A 24705-nucleotide genomic window follows, 5' to 3' on the forward strand; every position below is an offset into this window, starting at 1 on the left:
GAGGTTCGCTTGCTACCGGACAATGTCAATGGAGGCTTAAGGCACCTGCCCTCTACAATCCAGCTGGGCGCCTGCAATGGCTATGTTTTTTATGTGGGACAACCAAAGGTTTGTCGGCGCTGTGGTGCTGTGGGACACCTGGCATCGTCCTGCACTGTGAAATGCTGCAAGACCTGTGGCAAACAGGGACATTAAGCCTCTGACTGTTCAATGCTGCCAAAGTGCAATTTATGTGGCTCGGAAGGACACGTTTTTAAGAACTGCCCTCACGCCTACGCCTATAAACTCAAAATGAGAAAGGATGAGGCAGTGCTTGTTTCAGCCAAACCGGCCTGAAAAAGCCAAAGCAAACAACAAGTCAAACAAAGAACCCTTGTTGGACAAAGAGTCTCAGCCTCCAGCCAGGATCAGTCCTGCTGTGGCTCCGGGGCCGGTGGAAGAGAAATCCACTACGCCCCCACAACCGCAGACTGCACCAGACAAGCACGAGGGTTTGAAAACCCCAGAGAACAGCGAGGACCCCTCCCCCACTCCTGCTCCTCAGAACGAGGGCCAGTGTGGGGCCCCCCGGTGGAGCGGGTCCAGCGAGGATACCCAGGATTCAGCGGAGCTGCTTTTCTCAGACTCTGCAAGTGCTACAGATGCCCTCCTCTCCTCCATCCAGTCCATCACGGAGGATCTGCAACAGCTGGTGGTTGAGGGGGAAGAGGAGACTGGTGCATCGGCTGCACCCCTTTCCCCTCGGTGCTCCCAGGAGCTGGACTTGAGGAAAAGGAAAAATGACTCTGTTTTCTCCCCGAGCGAGGAGGAAGGAGAGCATGGCGATGGGGACAGCTGGAACCCCTCCACCCCTCCTTCTACCCCCTTCCTTGAAATGGACTCCGTGAACGCTTTTACTGCTGCCACCCTGATGAAGGCTCATTCAGAGGATGGCTGGCAGGAAATTGGTAAGAAGAAAAAGAAAAAGAGAAGGTAACAGGTGAGACCGAAGAGAAATGTGTTTTGTAAAGACTGGTTCCACTTTCTTATGTAATATGGCTCTAAACATAATTTCTCTTAACACCAGAGGTATCAATGACAGAGTTAAATGCCAGTGTGTCTTTGATTACCTCCAGCAGAGAGAGGGAGATGTGTTGATGTTGCAGGAGTGTGCTTTAGCCTATCAAGAGAGGTATAAAAGCTTTGAAGATAGGTGGGATAAAGGGCCTTCTGTTTGGTCAGGGGACAATAACAACAGAGCCTCTGGCGTGGCCATTCTTTTCAAAGGATGGGCTTTCAAATTGAAAAGTATTCAGAGGGTCATAGATGGCAGGTTGCTGTGTGTGGATGTGGAATGGGGGACCGTTAACCTGCCGCTAATCAATGTGTATTGTCCTACTGACGTGGGAGGAAGGGTGGAGCTACTCAAGGCACTCTCTCCCCTATTGTTAAGTAGCACAGACGTGATAGTGGGAGGGGATTTTAATTGTATCTTAGAGCACACAGACAGGCAGTCTAGCTCTCCGATAAAATTGGATTCCAGCTCACTGGCCCTGCAAAACTTAGTTCAAGACTTTAAACTCTCAGACACATATAGATGTATATATCCCACAACAGCAGGATATACATGGTCAGGGAGGAATAGCAGCTCCAGAATTGACTATTGCTTTGTCTCAGAGAGAGTGAAAGTTGTTGGGGTCACTCTTCAGCCTGTCTTCTTCTCAGATCATCAGGCTTTAGGGTGTAGAGTGGAACTCCAGGGCGGGACTGTCTTTGGCCCAGGCCTCTGGAAACTCAACACAAAGCTGCTAGAGAACGAGGGGGTAGTATCCCGCTACAAGGAGAAACTATCACAGTGGCTGTCCTTGCAGTGTCTGTACGGGTCAGTAGGAGAGTGGTGGGAGGAGGTGAAGATGAGGACAAAGGCCTTTTTCATGGCTGAGGGAAGGAAGGCTGCTGCCAGACGGAGAGGAGTGCTAGCCAGGAAACAGAGGCAGCTGCAGCGTCTCTACACGATGCTGCACAGTGGCTTCGATGTGCTCGAGGATATCACCCTTTTAAAAAAGGACATCCGGAGCATAGCCAAGAAAGTAGTCGAGGAGTGCTGTTAAGAAGCAGAGTGCAGTTCTTGGAAGAAAATGAGAAGTGTACTCGCTTCTTTTTCAGGAAAGTGGTAGGCTCCAAGTCTGTCATGGAAAGTGTAGTTGATGAGGAGGGACGAGAGAGAACAGAGCCGAGTGCTATCCTCTCCTGCACCGAGGCCTTCTACTCAAGACTGTACAGCTCTACAGAGGTAAAGGATGAAGAAATTCATTTTTTTACCTCAAAGCTAGAAAACGTTTTGAGTGAAGAAGATAGGGAAGTACTTGAGAGGGATTTGACAGTAGAAGAGCTGAGACAGGCTATGGAGAGCTTACAGAAGGGGAAAACTCCGGGTGCTGACGGGCTCCCTAAAGAATTTTATTGCACCTTTTGGGATCTGCTTCAGGATCCGCTACTGCTCCTATTCGAGGAAAGCTATAAGACAGAATTGCTGCCTGACTCTTTAAGAGAAGGCACTATCTCTCTCTTGTTTAAGAAAGGAGCAAAGAATGACATAAAGAACTGGAGACCCCTCAGCCTGTTAGGCGTGGACACTAAGATCCTGTCCAAAGCCCTTTTCCTGCGCCTACAAAATGTAGTGGCCTCACTGGTAGGGAAAGAACAGACTTGTGGGATAGTAGGACGCCTGATGAGCGACAACCTGGCCTTGTTGAGGGATGTCTGTCTGTACTCAGAGGATCGCTCCCTCCCTCTGTGCGTTTTAGGTGTAGACCTAGAAAAGGCCTTTGACCGCCTAAACCGGCAGTACTTAACATCGGTACTTGAGCACATGAAGTTTGGCCCCATCATGAGAAAGTGGATTAACCTGCTGTACACAGGTAGCAACAGCAGAGTAATGGTTAATGGCAATAGATCACACCCCTTTGAAGTCTGTTCAGTAGTGAGGCAGGGCTGCCCATTATCCCCTTTGTTATTCGTTTTGGCTACGGAGCCCTTAGCCTGTGCCTTGCGCCAGGATCAGGCCATTAATGGGATACCAGTGCCTGGAAGTGGGGGAGGAGAGGTAAAGACATCTCTATACATGGATGACGTCACCCTGCTCCTCTCTGACAGTACCTCAATTAGCAGAGCTCTGCAGTGTTGTGAGCGTTTCTCTTTGGCTTTCTCTGCAAAAATTAACAAATCTAAGAATGAGATTTTTTATCAGAACTGGAGGGAGCCAAAAGAAGGACATGATCTCAGGCTGCAAGAGAAGAGAATTAAGGTCCTGGAGAATTAATTCCTGGCTTGGCATCTCCCAAGGAAAATGTTGAAATCGCACGTGGAACAGGAAAATGACCCTCGAGTACGAGGGAAAAAAAAGAAAAAGATCATCTGGAGCGCGCCAACCCATGTCCGGACAGCCCAGATCCCTCGACGAGGTGGCCGAGTGGTTAAGGCGATGGACTGCTAATCCGTTGTGCTCTGCACGCATGGGTTCGAATCCCATCCTCGTCGCGCTCCATGTCTGACACGTGTGCCCGTTCGGCGTTGGCCCTCCTGTCATTTGCTCCGGTTCTAGAGCCGTGCATTTTCTAGCGGTGGCTGAACATGGTATAGTAGGCTAACGTCGGTATCGAGCAGTAACAGTAACGGTATTTACGTGCCGCTGCTGCCAAGTGGCTCTGGGTTGAGACCGCGTTTTCACTTACTTGCAACGCAAACGGAGAAAGCGATTTTTGACGGTCTCTCGAGAGACTGCGCTAGGTGTTTAGGGATAGACTTGTCAGTTCCCCCTGGGATGGTGGCCTCTCAAATAGTTTGTGATTCCTCTAGACGTTTATACAGTAGAAGCCTGCTTCGTGGCTTAAATCCAAGCTAAGGAAACGAGTTAGAGGTTTGATGCAGAACTGCGAATTCAATTAAGGGGAACACTACAGTACATTGCACTGTATGTGTGAGGAAAGCTGCCCCCTTCAGTCCCTTGTCGACCGAACAGAGGACTGTAAAGGATACTGCCAAGAAACTTAAGGATGCTGGTTGGAATCCAGCTCCAAAGAAGCCCCTTTGGGTGTTATGTCATCAAAAAGTAAGAACAGCGAATCTCCCTTTGATCAAAAGCGCAACAGAGCTGTTTTCCGTGGAGCAGGTTTCAGACCCGTAGACCTGTTTTCCCAAACGCGAATCTCCTGTTTTAGAAGTGCTTTGGGCGGTGTAGCGGCGAGGCTTATTAATAAGAAAGAATTAAGTGTTTCTGAGCTTTCCCAAATTAGGCCTCATCTCTCTGTTCATCTCTGTGGTGCAGCCACAGAGAAACTATTCATGCAGGCTGATTTAAGGTTTCCCTTGATAAGGGACAGCTCCCAAAGGGGGATGCACTTAGCTAAGCCTGGCTATCATGATCAATGGTCATCCATTGGCGCCTATCTGTCTAGGGAGTGCCAGATGGACATCTGGACTGCATTCCTAAGTGTCAGGAGTAAGTGACTCATATCTCACCTTGATCAACCAATCAGGGACTGGTAGGGCCGAGTAACCCACGTGGGACTCTGATGCCCATGGAACTTTCAGCCAATCAACGAGCTGAAGTTCCTCCAGGTAAAAACAGGCAACACAGAGAGCCTGAGAGATTCAGTGGGAATTCAGTAGAGATTTCTGTGGAGTTTTCTAAAGGGAATTCAAAGGAGAATTCCAGGGCAGGACAGCCCAGGAGCAGAAGGCTCCCAAGGGCAGGACATTCTCACAGCGCGCCTCCTGACCATCCTGAGACTCAGCCCGGACAACCACGGAACGGCCAGTGTGTCCGAGTGCCAGAACTTTCCTTTGTTCTAAGAGTCTAAAGCGGAGGTTGCCAGAGAGTAACCAGAGGATCCACCCGAGGTTAGCACCAGCAGCAGGCCTCGTGAACAGGTCGGAACTGTGGACAGTTGAATCACTATTCAGAACTAGCTCTTCATCAGGAACGAACCGGTCTTCTTCTTGACTTGCTGGGACCCACAGTCATCTTTTCTCCTGTGCACAAACTTTGCTAGTTAAAGCCAACACTAACTAGCCGGTCAGTGAGCATCAGCAGCGCACCGTCGCAACCCGCACAGCACAGCCTGGCACCTAGACAGAGAGCACGGATTGGACAGCAACAAGCCTGCAACTGTTTCTTTGTGCCCGCAGGAGATCTGAATCCCCAGAGATTGGATGAGTATTCAACTTCACTGCATTACTGCTCGCGAATTCAATTGTTATCCCAACCAGTTGATATCAATTTAATTCCTAAGAGTTATGTACTTGTTTTCAGTATCTAATGTAGAAGTTATTACCAGGTTCATTTATGAAATGGTCTAAATGAATGATATACTGAATGTATGTCCTCTTGATATGTGTAACACTTTGTAACTGACTGAATATATACCTTTTGTATTCTGATAACCCTCTCGATAAGATCTGTTCGTTTTACATGCATATTCTATGTATTGTAACGCCCTCGCCTGGTGGTGAGGAGGAAGCGCCCCTAGGCGCTCGTAGTACCGCTGGGCATGCTAGGAGTGGTAGCCGGAGTGCGGTCTACGCGAGAGAAGCTCGCCCCACACCCAAAGTCCGTCAAGGCCCCCTGCGCCCTGTGGGAGGCCTTGGAGGTAAAGGACGGGGTGCTGCGCCGGGGGTGCCGGGTACCCTCCAGTGGCGAGGTACGGTGGCAGCTGATGGTGCCTTGGTCGCTCCGCGGGGCGGTGCTCCGAGCAGTGCATGGCCAGCCGGGCGTGGGGCACTTTGGCGGTAAAAAAACCCTGTAGCGCCTCCGAGGCCATTTTTATTGGGGTCTTTGCCACCGGGACGTGGAGTGGTACTGCCGAACGTATGCAGTGTGCGTGGCGCAGAAGGGTCCCCCCGAGCGCTCTCGGGCCCCCCTCCAACAACACCAGGTGGGGGCTCCTATGGAGCGGGTGGGGGTGGACGTTTTGGGCCCGTTTCTGCGCACCGAGGCCGGGAACCTCTACGTCTTGGTGGCCATGGATTATTTTATGAAGTGGCCGGAGGCCTACGCCCTCCCGGACCAGAGTGCCCCCACGGTGGCCGATGCACTGCTGGAGGGGATGTTTGCCAGGCTGGGGGTGCCGGAGGAGTTACATAGTGACTAGGGGCGTAACTTCGAGTCCCAGGTCTTCGCCAGAGTGTGCCAGTGCCTGGGGATCACTAAGACGCGGACCACACCTCTGCATCCCCAGAGCAACGGGTTGGTGGCGCGGTTTAATCGTACGCTCACCACCCAGCTGGCCACCCTGGTGTCCCGGCACCAACGGGACTGGGACCGCCACCTCCCCCTTGCACTCTGGGCGTATAGGACCGTGGTCCAGGAATCCACCGGGTGCACCCCAGCCTCACTCATGCTGGGCCGGGAAATGTGAACCCCGGTGGACCTGGTCTTCGGCCCGTCGCCCGGAGACGGGTCGGCACCGCTGGCTGGACCGGACTACGAATGGGACCTGCGGCAGCGGATGCAGCAGGTGCACAGCTTTGCACGGACCCACCTGACACAGGCGGGGGTCCGGCAGAAGCGGCACTACGACCTGCGCTGCAGGGGGCCTGCCTTCCAGCCCGGGGACTCGGTTTGGGTGTACAACCCGCGCCGCCGCAAATGCCTCAGCCCTAAGCTGGCGCCGTCGTGGGAGGGGCCCGCTGAGGTACTCTGGGTGGTGGGCGAGGTCTGCTACCGTGTCCGGTTGCGAACACGGGGGAGAGTGGTGGTCCTGCACCAAGACCGGCTGGCCCCCTACCAGGCCCGGGAGGAGGAGCCGTGTGGGGAGGCTCTAGAGGACCAGCTGGGGCTGGAGCCGGCCGATAGTGGGGCGTCCGTGGGTCGCCAGCCGTCACCGTGGCCAACGGCTTCTCACACAGGGTTCCACAGCAGTTAGCCGAGTACGAGTACAGCCTGAGGGGGGTGTTCGACGTCGGCGAGACGCCAGACGCTTCAGGTTTTTAAGGAGTAAGAGTGCAGGGGGTCTAAACCTGCGATCCAGTGTGTTGAAGTATTTCACAACACTACCCCTAGCACATCTGGAAATAAATCCTCATAATGATTATTGCCCTGGGCATGTACCAAAAAATCACTGAGCATATATATATATATATCACTGTGTTGAAGCTAGAGACACAGAATAAGTGCAAACACATACAGTGTTCCTGCACCTTTGACCTCATCCAGAATGTATCGTTTTTTGAAAGGGATTGCTGTCAGAATGCACAACTGAATCCCAAACAGAATCTCTAGTCAAATATGATCATTTGTGAAACAGGCAAATGAGTCTCTCAGGTGCCCATTGCTCATTTTCAGACACAATTATGCAATACTTTCACCATGCGTTGAGCAATAGGGATTAAAGATACCAGAGGTAAGGTTAAAAGTGATTCTGAGGTGCAACACATCAGTGATACAGCTAGGCATCTGAAATGCGGGGTTTGAGAGCCCTTCAGGGAACACCGTACCCTAAAGGTACCAAAAGTCCACTAGTATAAGCATTAAGTCACTGTCACCCCTGTTACAATGTGATTGCTACATATCTTCATTTCTTTGGTTTTTAAGGAGTAAGAGTGCAGGGGGTCTAAATCTGCGATCCAGTGTGTTGAAGTATTTCACAACACTACCTGTAGCCCGTCTGCATTCTGATTATTGACCTGGGCATGTACCAATAAATCACTGAGCATATATATATATATATCACTGTGTTGAAGCTAGAGACCTTTATGTAATATTATGATGCTAAAATGTCATTTTCACATATATTAATGTAATAAATGATTGCTTATGCTTTATAAACAAATCTAATTAAAATAAAAGCTTACGTTTTGTATTTAACTTGTACCATAGAACATGATTTGCTTTGTATTTCAAGCCCACAAAGTGTCCAACTGACGCACTACATGATATAAGGAAGATTATCACATGCATATCGGTATTATCTTTCTTATGAAAATGCATTCCTTTCATTACCTTTTACTTTTTAAAATGAACTCAAATTGTGTATAATGTAATAATTTAAGTAGAATAGATTCTAATAATATAATGATCCAGTGTGTTGCACTACTTCACTGCTTCACTGCTCTATGCCGTCTGGAAATAAATCCTCAGACTGCTTACTGCCCTGGGCATGTACCAATAAATTACAGGAGCACATCTATATATCACTGCGATGAAGCAGGAGACACACAATCACTGCAAACACATCCTAAATACAGTGTTCCAGCACCTTTGACCTCATCCAGTACGTATCATTTCTTGAAAGGGATTGCTGTCCGAATGCACATCTGAATCCCAAACAGAATCTCTAGTAAAATACGATCATTTGTGAAACAGGTAAATGACGGTCTCAGGGGCCCATTCCTCATTCTCAAGACACATCTATGCAGTACGTACACCATGCATTGAGCAATAGGGATTAAAGACACCACAGGTAAGGTTAGAAGTCATTCCGACTATATTCTAAAATATTGGACTCATATTCTTATGATGGCAGTCACTTATGATAGTGACAGAGACGCTGTGTTGTAAAAGGGCGCTGTCTTTTGGATGAGATGTAAAACAGAGGTCACAGCGAGCTGAAAAACACGTTTTGAAAAGTGTGCTTTTCCTGCCCCAGAAGTTAAATGGGGGTGACCAAAGTTGCCCAAACGTGTTTATTTCTGCTGAAAAACCCGTTTTGACAGCTTCTGCACAGTGGGGTTAAGGGCTGACTCAGTGGGCTCTAATGAGCCAGGCAGCTACATTGGGATTCCAAGGTTTGAAAAAATACGTTTATTTCGAGCTGAAAAACAAGTTTTGAAAAGTGTGCTTTTCCTGCCCCAGAAGTTAAATGGGGGTGACCAAAGTTGCCAAAATATGTTTATTTCTCTGTCACTATGCTGGGGAATTGGGACCCGCACAGACCTCAGGGTGAATGCCCCCCCGCCGGCACCATTAACACCGCTTCCAGCTGGAAGCTTTGTTTTTCCCTGTAGCTCACCCTCATCCGGGTACTGACCTGGCTCACACCTGCTTAGCTTCAGTGGGTTTTCAGTTGCAAGTTGCAAGGGGATGCAAGTGATGGAGCCGCTCGCTGCAAAAGCTACTGCATTGGCCGGGAATCGAACCCGAGCCTCCCGCGTGGCAGGCGAGAATTCTACCACTAAATCACCAATGCTCAGTGCCTGGACCTTCAAAAAAGACGCTTTTTTGGTGCTCTGTGCAAAACGCGTCGACATCTGCTTCCAGCTGCAAAATGCCATTTGCAGACGCTGAAGAATTTATTTCCAAGGCAGCGGGTACAAGCGATTTGGCGTTTTAAAACCACCAGGAACAGCAAAGAGGTGCGCTTCTTTGCTTGCGCCAGAACACAACGACAGGAGGTGGACAACGTAGTCGGCAGGATTCGAACCTGCGCGGGGAGACCCCAATAGATTTCTAGTCCATCGCCTTAAGCACTCGGCCACGACTACAGCAAACCCCGCCACCGCTGCGTTCTTGCTACAATCTTACCTGGATCGCGAGGCGCCGGCGGAAGCCTATTTCAAAGTCGTTCTCCGTTTCAAAAAAACATTTCCAAAATACAAGCCTTGCAGACAGACACGCCTCAGAGGACTTAAGGGTGGCTTCATGTCGGAATGATAAAGTCTCCCCGTCCGGACATGAAAATGCAACTTTGTTACACACAAAAAAAGACTTTCAGAGGCTTCCCGGATGTTTCCACCAGATTAAAATATTCACCGACGCAATGTCCATTCTGGAAGTCTGGTTGAAGCGGTTGAAGCGGTTTAGTCGGGATTTGTTCACCGTCCGTGTAGAGAGCCAGAAAGTTAATGTTGTAGTGTTTAAATTTGAAGGGGTTTTGTGTAAAACTGCCGCTGAATGCCGCTTTGTCCACAAACCCCAAAATTACCACTTTGGGTAACTGTCCGAGAAAGAGGTTTTCTTGGTTACACACATGGCTCCCTGCAGGCAGGCTGAAGACTTTCATCTGTACGCGGTCTATGGGGTATTTAGGTATTTAGTGGTGCGACCGTCAGGAGTGCTTCGGCGTTCACAAACAAAGATGCAGAGAGTACGCTCAGTTTGTGTTCTCCGATGTTGTTCATTAAGCAGAAAGCATCTCTGTTGCGCGTGAGTTTTATTTTCAGGTCTACGCCATTCAGTAGTCCCAGTGGGCAAAAGACGTATAATATACGTCTATTAAACGCATACCTTAGACGTCTAAATGTGGTCTACAATTCGTCTAGAATGAAATTCTAATATACGTCTAAAGTTATACGTCAATTATACGTCTATGTTTAGACGTTCATTATACATAAATGGTTGGAGTTCTATTATACGGATAAATTTAGAGGACTATTATACATATATGGTTGGAGTTCCGGATAACTTTAGAGGTCTATTATACGGATAACTTTAGAGGACTATTATACGTATATGGTTAGAGGTCTATTATACGTATACCTTTAGAGGTCTATTATACGTATAACTTTAGAGGTCTATTATACGTATATGGGTAGAGGTCTGTTATACGGATAACATTAAAGGTCTATTATACGTATATGGGTAGAGGTCTATTATACATCAAAGATAGATTTTATAGGCGTAGAAACAAGTAAACCAAGCCAATGATTAGGTTTAGAAATGTATTCTGAAAATACACATTCACACCTGAAACATATGTATTTCAAATTATACATTGTATACAATCAATCAACAATCAACATATGGGCAATAATCATAAAAAACACAACTAGTCTTAAACTTCAGCTACAAATTCTGGTAACATGGCAATATACAGTATAGTAATGACAAACACAAAACTAATTACATTAACACACTAACTCAAAACCACATTTTGATTCAAATATACATTTTAAAATGTACAACTTCTATATTTCCAAGAAAAAAAATATTACAATGGAAGTTAAGACGATTTTTGTCCACTATTTGCAAACCCTGTCTAATTGTCCTAACAGTTAGAACCAAAAACCTATTATTTTCAGTGTCCAGATCTCCTGGCCCCCCGTCTTTCATATGCATTCTTCAAGTAACACATTGCATGCTCCTTTATTTCTTTTTCTGTTGATGTAGGGTGGGACTTCAGCACCGCAGCTAGGAGAAAATTGTATAATATTACTTCCCAAATAAATGATGATTATCTTCTTTAGTATAATCTAAAAAGTGAACGGTTTACTAAGCTCAAAACTGAAATAAATGTATAAAATTTGGCTTGCATCATAGCAGTTGAGCAATAAAGTCTGTCCTAATTAAAGAGTACCCAAAGTTTGAAAGTACAACATAGAATAAGAATAGAGAAACGGCAAAACAATTTTGTGTCATCTTCCCCATTCACACTATTTTATGTGCCATTTTTTGCTTATTCACGTACTATTTTTATCAAAATAATATTAAGAAAGATCTGTATGTATTCAGATAGTATTATTATTGTTCATACTTACTCGTCAAAAGAGGATTGCTGAGATATTTGCGGATATACTTCTACGTTTGAAAAACGTGTCCAAAATTGTGACCAACGAATACTAGCAATGCATTGTGGTATATAACCGGAAAATATGCTGGGTTCGATATTTTCTCAACGTATGCGTTTATTAATGTTGTCGATATTATGGTTGAAATATAACATTGATAATACATCGCGGCTATGTGCCCCCTGCTATGAGCTGATGTGCAATTTTAACGCATGTAGTTAGTAAGGATCGGTCACTGTTGTATGGTATTATATATAATGACATTATGGAATAGGATGGGGACAGGCCTGGCATCACGGGGGGAGGGGGGAATGTTGCCCCTTCAGTTTTGGGCAAAAAGATTTACCTAACTTAATTTGCGCCCTAAAAAATAGTTGTACTTTGTCAATGGTCAGACAACACTAAATGACACGAACAGTCACTCAGTCTGTTTGATGGGCAGGAGGGCTATCCGTCCAGGAGCTGCACATATCAGTGTCGTTATTGAGTGTCAACATTACGATCCTGTTTGCTCAGGTGGACCGATTCCTTGCAGTAGTTTATCATTATACTTAAAATCGTTATATAACTAGGACTAGTTATAGCAGTCTGTGCTTTCTGTTGGTTTTACAACATTTTTTCTTAACAATTCAGAACGTCCATGTAGCTGCAAAAATGAACGCTTATGGTACTTTTCGCTCCAGGCAATACTCTCCAGTGAGAGTGACGAAAAATGTGAAACTGAACTTCATCGCAAATACCAGATTGCTAGTCGATATCTTCTATCATAAAGCACTAATTAATGGCATAGCTGCGAGATTTCATTTGGGTAGCTGCACCGTACAGCTCCGTTTCAACCGAAATATCACCCCCGCTCAGAATATCAGACGCCCCCCTACAGATTTTTCCCCGGGCACCGCGCACTGATGGGGGACGGGGTTTCCAGGAAATGGTATCAACTTTTCTCAAGAAAATAAAAATAGAAACTCTATAGGCACTCAAACATTTTACTGTTTTTTTTTTCAGGCAGGTGGCAAGACCCCTCCGCAAAACCCTTGTATGCCAAGCTGTGGGCATTGATTCGTCGAATATACGTATATTCACGCCGAAAATACGGCTATACGTATATATACGTCGCCTCGACGTATAATCAACGTCGAATTGCAACCGTAAAATCGACGACATTAATAAATGCATATATAACGTCGAAAACACATCTAACACTAGGAGTATACGGCACTCTGCACAGTGTACGAAGTAAATTATTTTCGCAGTAATTAATTTACACGTGTATAATAAATATAGTAAATATAATTAATTACTGCGAAAATAATTTACTTCGTACACTGTGCAGAGTGCTGTATACTCCTAGTGTTAGATGTGTTTTCGACGTTATATATGCGTTTATTAATGTTTATTTCACAGTGTCGTGCACCTTTTCATTGCTCTCGCTTTCAGAGCCTCCGCACGGCACACGACTCGACATCAGGAAGCACATTGAAGTGAAAGCAGGGAGCGCTGCGACATGCACTGTGCAGATCCCGCCACACTAAGAGGTATATAAGCGTCAAAGGCAAGTCATTCCGAGTTGGTCGTTTGTGTTTTCCGTTCAGACGCGAAATGCTGAAATGATCTCTCGGCTCCTCGGTTGTCATTTCTGCTCCGTAAAGTAATCACAGCACGAGTCGGCTTCCAGCACGGTGGGTCGGGACACAATGCCGGGGGTCGGAGAGCGATGTCTTCCTCGTTAGTACAGGACCTGTCACCTGTCCCCACCTGTCACGCGGGAGACCGGGGTACATCAGGACGCGCATTGAAGTGAAAGCAGGATGCGCTGCGACATGCACTGTGCAGATCCCGCCACACTAAGAGGTGAGTGGGTCTGTTCGATCACAGCACTAGGCGAATCCCCAATCCCCTTTTGTGCGTGGCGACAGAAGAAGTCTGGTCTGTTTCCGCCCGGTTTCGATCCGGGGATCTTTCGCGTGTGAGGCGAACGTGATAACCACTACACTACGGAAACTGTGGTCAGATGTGCCCAGCGGCCCAGCGCTGAGCTTCGCCAATGCGATTCAGCTGCTTCCAGTGCCTTTATTGGGGTGCGCTGATGGACCGTGCTGTCTCTCCAGAGACCAGCACGCCTGTCATGGACGGAGCAGGAAAGATGGCGCCACATTCTACAGCCCTCTCCACGCAATCGACGAAATCGGGCTACTGAAGTGGAGAAAATCGCCTCTCCAGAAAGTGCAAATATCATCTTGGAGAGTATAAATCCTATTGCCGAAGGTCAGCCCTGTCTACCAGAGTGACCCTCCCACCTCCTGCAGCGATGGTCAGCTCGTCTCACACGAGAGAAGTTTCGGCTGGAAACAAGCGCCCCCTCTTCTCGCACGTTTTGCACGTTGAGTAGTTTTAATGCGGCTCCTTCGTACACAGTGCTGATCTTTTGGAAAGCAGGAGGCAAAATGTACACGTTCCCATACCGGGAGTCGAACCCGGGCCGCCTGGGTGAAAACCAGGAATCCTAACCGCTAGACCATATGGGAGTGCACAACCCTTCTGTTCCGGGCATCATGCAAGCAAACTACAGAAATATGAGAAAACACGCAAGAGAGTTGTCACTCAGAGTGTCGAAGGGTCGATGTATACTGGGGCTCAGTTGAAATGCAACGTCAGGACTTTCCCGAATTATGTCACACGAAGAGAGCACAGCCTTTTCCGCCCTGCCACGTGTGTATCGGTAACTCGCCGTGATCGTATAGTGGTCAGTACTTTGTGTTGTGGCCGCAACAACCCCGGTTCGAATCCGGGTCAAGGCAGAATAGGGGTGTCTGCTTTTACTACTTGCACGAATGAAGGCAAAAAAAAGCCAATTGATGTGAACGAACGGCGCTTTACAGAGGAGTACTGCCTGACTGGATCGTTGATGAACGACAGAGACCACTCCGACCTCTTCTCGGGTTTCTTCAATGACTTACTAAGGATCTTCTTCACATTCGCCCATGCAGGGGAAGCCAGTTACACCAAAGCAAACGCAGGAAAGTGCAATTCAAGCAGAGACCAGGAGGGACTTGTTTACACCGAGAGTGGTCGGAGAATGGAACAATGCGCCCAGCCCTGTTGCTGGAGCCGATTCTTGATGAGATCTTGGGCTCACTAAGAAGCCCCCGCTGGATGCTAATCTTTCTGTTGTTGTTGCAGGTCCTGCGCTGCTTTTGAGCCGACAGAGCTCGTCCTGATCTGTCGGCACAGCCCAATTGCAAATGATCGGCTCCGCATACAGAAGGAACGTGCGTTTGGTACAAGAGTGCATGAAGGCACCGGAAATACATTGGGAACAAATGACCGGTCGCTCAATACCTCTGTGAAGTACAGGAGCGTGCAAAACGAGGCTGTTTCCGCCCGGTCTCGAACCGGGGACCTTTCGCGTGTTAGGCGAACGTGATAGCCGCTACACCACGGAAACCTGCAGGGACTGCTGCTGGTGTCTCGCTTGCGTTTCGGGCTGAGAAAGGGACGCGTCACTTTAGGCAGGGGGCGCTGGAGAGAGGAACAAAGGGCGCGATGAAACAAAACACCGAAACCCGGGATCTTTAGATCTTCAGTCTAACGCTCTCCCAGCTGAGCTATTTCGGCGGTGCACAGAGCCCACAGCCACCTGCTCCAGCCTTCCTGTGTTGCGGCATGAGCGCACCAAGAGTAGCGGGAGAGTGTTGCAGGAACGTCACTCAGAAGGAAAGCCACCCAGGTGCGCCCTCTGAGCTCTGTCCAGCGCTTCTTCCTCGCATGGACTCCTGCCTGCGACGGGCAGGAAACAATTAGCAAGAACAGAACAACACCCCATGGGTGTCTCATGACCACACCTTAGGTTGTGACACGTGCAGGTGTGAGGGGTTGCCGGGCTACTTTGGAGCAGAGCTTGGGTGGAGGGAGGGCGGGAAAGCAGACAAAGAGGTGACACCTCAAGGTCTGCACGATCACAGCTCTCCGCCGCCCCAGGCTTCCGCTTGATAAGCTGCTGGACACACCCGCCCCTCCTCACACAGACCGTGGAAAAGCCCCCGAGTCGGAGGGCTCTCTCTTCCTCCCAGGAGCTCTTGGACACGACGCACAGACAGGGTGCGGGGAGCCGCCGCCTGCAAACACGGCTCCAGGCAGGACTCCACTCCGTAGGAGCTGCAGAGCAGAGGAGATGGGGGCAGCTTAGCTCCTGTGCAGAGACCTGAGCTGCTGTTGCTGCAGACGCTGTCTTTTCTGCACTCGGGGTAGGAGTGAATGTTGAGTTGCCCTTAGAAATAAAGCAGAGTACTTCAACGGCACGGGTGTGTGTGTGTGCGTGCGCCCTGGTGATTCTGGGAGACAGATCGAACCTGGGCTAAGAGAGAGGAGGCTTAGCCCTCTTCCATTTGCTACTTCAAAGTTGTACAACCCATTTGTATCTGCTAGGCGGCGCAGTTGTCGTGCACAAAGAACGCTTTGAAAAGCGTCCAAAGCAAGTCATTCCGAGTTGGTCGTTTGTGTTTTCCGTTCAGACGCGAAATGCTGAAATGATCTCTCGGCTCCTCGGTTGTCATTTCTGCTCCGTAAAGGAATCACAGCACGCGTCGCCTTCCAGCACGCTGGGTCGGGACACGATGCCGGGGGTCGGAGCGTGTGATGTCTTCCTCGTTAGTATAGTGGCAAGTATCCCCGCCTGTCACGCGGGAGACCGGGGTTCGATTCCCCGACGGGGAGTAGCTTTTCTTTTACCTCCTTAGAGAAAGGACTGCCTTTCACTTCTCTGTTTTCTAACACAGCGTCGTGCACCTTTTCATTGCTCTCGCTTTCAGAGCCTCCGCACGGCACACGACTCGACATCAGGAAGCATATTGAAGTGAAAGCAGGGAGCGCTGCGACATGCACTGTGCAGATCCCGCCACACTAAGAGGTGAGTGGGTCTGTTCGATGCACAAAGAACGCTTTGATAAGCGTCAAAGGCAAATCATTCCGAGTTGGTCGTTTGTGTTTTCCGTTCAGACGCGAAATGCTGAAATGATCTCTCGGCTCCTCGGTTGTCATTTCTGCCCCGTAAAGGAATCACAGCACGAGTCGGCTTCCAGCACGTTGGGTCGGGACACGATGCCGGGGGTCGGAGAGAGAGATGTCTTCCTCGTTAGTATAGGACCTGTCACGTGGACCTGTCACCTGTCCCCACCTGTCACGCGGGAGACCGGGGTACATCAGGACGCGCATTGAAGTGAAAGCAGGATGCGCTGCGACATGCACTGTGCAGATCCCGCCACACTAAGAGGTGAGTGGGTCTGTTTGATCACAGCGCTAGGCGAATCCCAAATCCCCTTTTGTGCGTGGCGACAGAAGAAGTCTGGTCTGTTTCCGCCCGGTTTCGATCCGGGGACCTTTCGCGTGTGAGGCGAACGTGATAACCACTACACTACGGAAACTGTGGTCAGATGTGCCCAGCGGCCCAGCGCTGAGCTTCGCCAATGCGATTCAGCTGCTTCCAGTGCCTTTATTGGGGAGCGCTGATGGACCGTGCTCTCTCTCCATTGACCAGCACGCCTTATGTTTAGATCCATATTACATAAGAAAGTGGAACCAGTCTTTACAAAACACATTTCTCTTCGGTCTCACCTGTTACCTTCTTCTTTTTCTTTTTCTTCTTACCAATTTCCTGCCAGCCATCCTCTGAATGAGCCTTCATCAGGGTGGCAGCAGTAAAAGCATTCACGGAGTCCATTTCAAGGAAGGGGGTTGTCGTGGAAATTTAACTATCAAGGAAGCCACAAGAGAGAGTTCTCACCTGAGTAAGGTCTTTATTTCAATATTGCAATATTGGGAGCCCTGCTGCCACTTCGCAAAGTGCATCAGAGACTCAATTAGTTACAAGCAGTACAGGGCTTTTATAAGACGTTGCGCTGTAAAAAAAGTTCAGCACTTGGTCCCTTCTAAAACTTCCCCTTTCTCTAAAAGAAAACAAATTACCTCATAGAGCGAGAGAAAAACACTAGATTTGTTATTGAAAGTTTATCAGTTACTTTCAGCTAATTCTAATGACCCAGACAGCATATATTGTTTTGGTACATTGTCTTCTAAACTAACCTAAACAGTGTACTTTGTTGACGAACTGTTTTCTAAAATTCTGCACGTACTGTAGCATAGCAGTTATATCCTTGAAATATTATCTAAAAGCACCAATATATTTTTTTGCAAAGCTCTCTACATTTTTAAGAATCAATTAACTCATTAGATTTCCACTACAATTCCCTCCTTTTTATTCTTGAAAATGATTAAAAGTTAGATTCTTCATATGGACTCCCAGGAGGCTCCCATACTTCAGATTCTTCCGTTTTTATCAGAACATACTGATGCGCAAACATATTCATTATCATATTGCGAAGCATTGGAATAATACAAGTCGAACAGCAACACAAAAACAGGAAGACAAGTATCACAGCTACTATAATTGGTGTTAGTAACTTGAAAAAACACATTCCCCCCGGCCCAAACAGTGATTCTAACCAAGAGAGAAAAGCAGGTGTATCTTTAATGCCTCTTTCTTTGTCCACCTTGTCTCTCAGTTCTTTCAAATGTTGAATAGCAAGCGTAAGATTTCCGTAATCATTTTCATTTGCTGGAATAAATGTGCAACAGGAGTCTCCTATTAAAGCACAGACTCCTCCAGATGCTGCATTTTGTAGATCCAGCACGAACCTGTTCTGAAGTGCCATTAATCTAACTCCCCTTAATTCTTGTTTGATAGCGTCTAAGCCTTCTAACGTGATGTTAATAAACGAGTACATTTCATAGCGAGTAATTTGTAACCAGCGGGCATTAGCTACTGCCTGAATACTCAGTCCTGAGGAAAAAATCATTTCAGCTGCAGTAAATAGTCTATGGTCTTCTGGTACTTTAGAAATATCTGGACCATATCTGTCAGCCCAACTGAGAGCGCGTTTAACCCTTGACTCCCTCTGAAGGGGCTTCATTGAATTTAACAAGTAAGAGTTTACTGGGACAATGAGAATGGAGTGGTGTAGCGTGACTAGAGCACACACTCCTCTCCACTGGGGAGGAAGGCTATCATAAACTTTTGTAGCACATTGCCAATACCAATCCATCAAAACCATAGTTCCATTAGATAAAGTATGGTTAGTAACCGTGGCGCTACAGCCTCCTGTTCTTCCTACTGAGGGGCCACGACCTTTATTCTCATAGCAATAAGAGTGATTAACCTTAGAAGGCAGGTAAACTGCTATTTTAACAGGAGAATCAGTCCAGGTAATGTGATTCTTTAGGTAATCCCACAAAGGAGGACATTCTGCTTTTTTACTGGTAACATTGAAGTGAATAGCAAAATGCACTGCTGGATCACTGGGAGAAACAAAGCCTAATGCTACTGTAGTAGACTTATTTATCTTCAGGCCGGCTGCATATGGATGCCCCTTTGAGTAGGTCAAATACGTTATGGTGAAGGTGGGAAAAGATCTTGGATCTGGCTTTGGAAATCCTGCCACTAGACTTATGCATTCAGAAATGTGACTATCAACTGGTCGGGGGAAAAGTTGCATGGGTGAGGCTGTAGAATGAGGCATTAAAGCACATACATAACAAGATGCATTAAATTTCTTTAACTTTACAGTATAATTTATAAATTTGTACCACAAATTACTCATATCCCCCTCATTATCAGTTTCATTCAGCCAGTTTGTATACAAAGAGGCTTCACGTTTAGATTCTTCCTCTTTCTGGGTGGTGACAGGCTTCCACATAAAAAGGAAAAAGGCTGTGCACATCAGTCCCAAGCAGGTGATCCCCATCTATCCCTGTGGAGACATCACTCCTGCTCTTTGCTCAGTTCGTTTGTGACCTTTTTACAGTGGGAAGCATGAATTCAGGGCACCTGGCACGGCCCCCTCCACCTGAGTGAACACCATTTCTTTTTCCTGTCTTTCACCAGAATCCAGTCTCCTTATTCACGCATTAGTTCTTACAGCACAGGTAAATCCCTGTGGGCTGGAGCCCAGCATTTTTCTTAGGGTTTTTTTTACAAGATTGGTCAACAGCTGGGTAATAACTCTTAGAAAAATCTACACATTGTTCCACTGCCTCAGCTGTGCCGTTTTGCAGAACAATTCTAGCTGAAGTTGTAAAATTTCTCTTTGGTCAGTTCCTGCAAAACATCTTATTAAGAACAAACAAACCATAATAATAATGTGCATCTAGGGGAATCACTCCCAAGGGTAACCCCCCTTAAAACTATATTGTTCTACCCATCAGGTTCTGCCACTAGATAAGAGAACCTTTCCCATGAAATCATTTTTTGACCTTCATGATCCCTTCAGGGCGTACAATTAGCACAGAAGCAGCAGCTTTAGTCCACATGTTTTTCAAGCAGGTTATTAACAGTATGATCATAACGAATAATACCAGACACACAAATATGTATTGAACCAGAGACCCTCTCCAGGTTCCTAGCACAGACTGTAGCCATGCACCAATGCCCCAATTATCTGGATTATAATTATGATATATATTTTTCTTCATCATAGATGTGCTTTGCTAAGTCATTCATTTGCTAATAATTGTCTAGAATACAAGTACTGTTTAGTCTTTGCTCACCTAAACAGCTGTCTATCACCCTAATAGAGAATGGCCTAAAACTGTGATTATAGCGAGGAGCATACAGTTATTTCCATTTTAATATATCTGAGTTACACTCAGACTAAAAGAAGGGCTATTTACCCATGCCAATAAACCTAAATAATCACCTCTATCAAAGGGGATTACTCCCATGAGCATCTTCTATAGCAATACAATCCCAACATGAGCTCTGATTATTATTTGTGGCTGACTGATAAAGTATTGATTCCATATCCCCATTTTATCAAAGTAAAACTCATTACACTTAACAGGTACACTGTCGCCCCCCCTCAGGAAGCTCAACAAACACAGAAACAGTTACAATATAATAATTAATGTTCACTCAGTCTCTGGTGCAGTGGTTCGGTGTCGGCGCAATGCGTAGATCCAGCGATCTCGTCCTGTCACTCAGATGGCAGAGTCGGTAGTCAGTTGCACTTGATATGGTCCTTCCCAGCAGGGTTGCAACATCTGGCAGGGTATATCTTCCTCACCATACCCACTCGCCAGGTATCAGGTCGTGTCTTCCCTCTACTGGAGGTCTCCAAGTGTCCAGCACCTGTTCACCAGCCCCATGCACCACTTCAATTAACAACCTACAATATTACAATAGAGAATTAGCAAATTTAACAATCCATTAGCCAAATTCATCCCTCCAGGAAGTTTTGTTGATTGGCTTGTGATGATATCAAACAGGCTCTATTACACAGTTCTGTTTGATCCAGCCCGCATTCCATGGCGTTCCTTCATTCTGATGTCTAGTCGATCTTTTAGAGTTCTGTTCCTTCATTCCACTGTTCCAGCAGACTGAGGGTGATCTCAGTCCATCTCACCCCGAATAATCCAGCCACAGCCTGTCCCTTGATCATAATACAAGCGGTAGGTCAGTGCCCACTGAGGGCTTATCTCCATCATCAAGTGTTTGGTAGACACAGAGGCAGTGACAGCAACCCACTGGGAAAACAGATGATAAGAGCCAAGGTTTCCCTTTACAATTGTAAATTGTAAACATTTGCTACTGCGTGAAAGGTTTCTCAGGAGCAGGCCTTTTGAGCTGTAGCACCTGCACCTGAACTGTAGTTGAGTTCCTTTGATAAGCATCACATTGAGATACCACATAAGTGGGTACTGCTTCAAACACGGTCCCCACCCAGGTGTCCGACAGAGTGCATTTGTCGAGCTATAAAGGGCATTAGGCTGTGAGGGCATGCAGAGCGTCCAGTGTGCTGGCAGCACCACACTCTTTTCTAACCATGTCCTTTTCTCTGCTTTAGAGGCCTCAGCCTGAATATCCTGTAGCTGTCCCCTTTTCACCAACAGAGGTCTCACAGGGGTCTCAGACTCCTGTTCTACGAGTACTGCTCACCTGACAGCTACATCTGCAAAGTTGTTCCCTCGAGTTACTGGAAACATTTCTTTATTATGTGATTTACACTTTACCACAGCTACTTCAGTCAGCAGCTGCAAAGCTTCTAACAGTTCAGAGACAAACCCAGCATTCTTAACTGGAGTCCCTGCCATGTTGGGGAAATCCCTATTCCTTCACTGCCATCCAAACTTGTGGCATACACCAAATGTATATATACAGTCTATATAAATTGCTACAATTTTCCATTTAGCATATTTACAAGTTTCAATTAAATCTTTTCATTCGGTCTGCTAGTTCTACACCAGATTATTCACAGTTTATACAGCCAGGCAGGTAGCCTGCACAACACATAAACACGGCCCCTTGGCCACCGGGCCACCCACCAGACGATGCCTATCTCCATGCTCCTGCACCAGCACAACAGCTCACGACCCATTTCTTTCACTTACATACAGATTACATACAGATGATCCGTCTGAGGGAATCCAGTCCAGAGCCAGTGCCTGCAAGAAAGCTTGTTTCAAAACATCAAAAACGGTTTCTGCTGCAGGGGTCAAGGCAATTTTGTCTTTAGACTGCACTACCCCCCTTAAACCAGTACGTCACTAGACAAGCTCGTTCTGAGAAGGCATTCACCCTGGCTTTATCATGTAGTTGGTTTTATACTCCTTTTTTTCCTCTCAAGATCCAATACTTGGAGTAGTCCGGCCTTATGGATTCCCTCATTAGGTAAAACAATCACAATATCACATAACTCTATTGAGTTAGTTTACATAAATGCTATTTCATGCAGTTATTCCTTATAAAATGCTGCAGTCTGGGCCTAAAATAGGTCTGGGGTGTCCCCCACCCACATCAGTAGTTGAAACTGTACATCTTTACCCAAGCAGACTGTGACAGCTTATATTTGCTTTAAACACAACCCTTACACTCCTTCTCCTGTAGCCTCCTGTTATCCGTTAGAAAACGTTATATCACATCTTTATGCTGTTTTAGTCTAAAAACAGGACAGCTGTGCTCCTGTGCCCCACAGTTACTGCACACTGTAAGATTATTTCACTTTTATTTAAATCCTGAGATAAATTTAGGAAGGCTACAGAGGGGCTTACTAGATTAAAACTGTTAGTTCACACACGGCTCTCGTTTCAGCTTCTGACAAGTTCTTTAATTGTGAAATCAAGCCTCTTTCTTACAATTTCTCCAAAAAACACATTTTTTTTTTTAGTAACTGCACACCAGCTTATTAGTAGTTCTGTCTTTGAGGTTTTATATCTCGGTATAACATTAAAGTCGCACAATAATTTCGACAAACTGGCGGCTCCCTTTTCTCCTCCTTGGGAGTCTTTTTACCACCCATTTGCAGCGCTCGCAGTTCTGCATGCATGCTTCGCGAGTTATTAAATCACATCTGTCTCTGTTCGTAATATCAGGAAAGCATAGTTGCACATTCTTGGCAACATCAGGTTTTAACCAACTCAAGTAAATTTGTTTTATTACTGTGGAAGTATCTTCATTCACTTCCTTTTCATCGGCTAACCCCGAGTATACTATCCATAAAGCTATAAACCTTTCTGTAAAATCTGAAAACATCCTCACTTCCTTCTGCTGACATGCTGTTAATTTTCTCTAATCAGTTTTCGGTGGGTAATGCTCTTTCAAAAATCTCCACACTAATTCCCACCCTTCTCCCAGATTCTCTCTTAAGGCGTTCTATTTCTTCTTTTGCTTTCTCTTTTTCTACATATACAACTTCGTTTCGTTCAGCCATTGCTTTTAGCTTTTCCATCAGGGATTTTTGCGTCTCATCTATGATATTCTGTTGAATTCTCAAATATTCCTCTAAATATTTTTATCCAAAGGTTCATACACTTTTCTACATTCCTGTTCAGCCTAAATTCCGTCTGACAGTCAATATTTCTTTTAAGTTTCACTTTGGATTAATCAAACTTTTTTTTCCTTCACACCAAACCATTTTCACGTCTCCCACGCGCCCCGCGGAATCCCCCAGTCGAGACAAACTGACGAACTATCACAATTCGGGAACACGGACCAGGTTCCAAATCCTGGCTTTAAACACACAGTTGAATCGAGTTACCATTTTCGGCTCTTCCTCGAGTACAGTTCTAGTTGCTACCTTCAGCCGTACTGCAGTCGTGTACCAGGATGCAACACCTGGATTTTTTCGCACGGGCAGGGCGAGATGCTATTCCTTCAGCAATCCCTCCTTTTCTACCCCACCTTCACAAAACAGGCATCTAAAACACATACACCATTAACTCATTTTTCTGTTGTACTCGCTTCAGCTTCAGGAAAACCCTGAACCCACCACAGCAACATGGAGAGGACAAGGGACTTTTTAGAAAAGAGGAGTCCTTACCTCTTTTTAGAAGCGGCCGCCTAACTTTTCCTCCCCATGTCCGTGTGGTTTAATTTAGATGGATACTTCTTCATCATTTGGGTCACGTATCCGCCAATCTGCCTCCTCCTTTTTAGAGGATGTTGAAAACCTTTAGGAACAATATGATCTAGCAACAAGGTTATGTCACTGTAATTAGGCTTAAGACAATCAAGAACAAGGCGCTTGCCTTTCTTCTAAATTCTTTACGATCATCAGGCAATTAAGGAAAAGACTTAACTAATGCAAATAATTCACTAGGAGACCAATGTCAATGTACTGTACATATGGTGGAGTTCTTTCTGGACCTGAAAAAGTGCACATTGGTATTTCACAAACAAGTGGCTCCGGACCGCTTTCTAATTTCGGTGGAGACTTTTTCTTTTTAGTACGCATGGCCATGACTTTAGCTGCAGTTTGCTGTTCTTTAGTTTCAAGACTAGTCTTTTTTTAAGCTTCCCATTATTTCTGTGATTCCTCTTTCCATTAAATAAGTTTTCCAATTCATTTTCTTTCATTTCTTCTCCTTCTCTTCTAAGTTTCCCCTTCTTCAGGAAACTTCTTTTTCCTAATTCAACTTTCCTCTGTCCATTCTGATTCACTTACAAAGATCCTTCATAGTTATGGGCCCCTAATTATCATATATAAATTATGTGCAAGTTCCCTTACACCTATTACCCTAGCTTTACAGTTCATGAACATAATTTTTTTCCCTAACCCAGGCTATAATTGTTTCTCCGAATTTGTCGTACATGTACTTTTGCTGGACTGCTCGGTCCCATTTTTGTCTCTGAATTTTAATTTCCCATTTTTACCGATCGGTGCCTTACTTAGAACC

At 46.3% G+C, this 24705-nt stretch overlaps 6 non-coding genes across 6 annotated transcripts; 2 read left to right on the forward strand and 4 right to left on the reverse strand.

The window, feature by feature from the left end:
* Positions 1-3437: 3437 nt before the first annotated feature.
* Positions 3438-3519, forward strand: trnas-gcu (transfer RNA serine (anticodon GCU)). The gene has a single exon. It is a non-coding gene; the product is annotated as a tRNA-Ser (tRNA).
* A 9894-nt stretch (positions 3520-13413) lies between these two features.
* Positions 13414-13486, reverse strand: trnav-cac (transfer RNA valine (anticodon CAC)). Its single transcript has one exon. It is a non-coding gene; the product is annotated as a tRNA-Val (tRNA).
* A 451-nt stretch (positions 13487-13937) lies between these two features.
* On the reverse strand, positions 13938-14009 carry trnae-uuc (transfer RNA glutamic acid (anticodon UUC)). The gene has a single exon. It is a non-coding gene; the product is annotated as a tRNA-Glu (tRNA).
* An 847-nt stretch (positions 14010-14856) lies between these two features.
* On the reverse strand, positions 14857-14929 carry trnav-aac (transfer RNA valine (anticodon AAC)). The gene has a single exon. It is a non-coding gene; the product is annotated as a tRNA-Val (tRNA).
* Positions 14930-16125: 1196 nt separating this feature from the next.
* Positions 16126-16197, forward strand: trnad-guc (transfer RNA aspartic acid (anticodon GUC)). Its single transcript has one exon. It is a non-coding gene; the product is annotated as a tRNA-Asp (tRNA).
* Positions 16198-16831: 634 nt separating this feature from the next.
* Positions 16832-16904, reverse strand: trnav-cac (transfer RNA valine (anticodon CAC)). The gene has a single exon. It is a non-coding gene; the product is annotated as a tRNA-Val (tRNA).
* Between the last annotated feature and the right edge of the window lie 7801 nt (positions 16905-24705).

The sequence above is a fragment of the Lepisosteus oculatus genome, unplaced genomic scaffold, assembly GCF_040954835.1.
Source record: "Lepisosteus oculatus isolate fLepOcu1 unplaced genomic scaffold, fLepOcu1.hap2 HAP2_SCAFFOLD_76, whole genome shotgun sequence".
NCBI classification, from domain to species: Eukaryota; Metazoa; Chordata; class Actinopteri; order Semionotiformes; family Lepisosteidae; genus Lepisosteus; species Lepisosteus oculatus.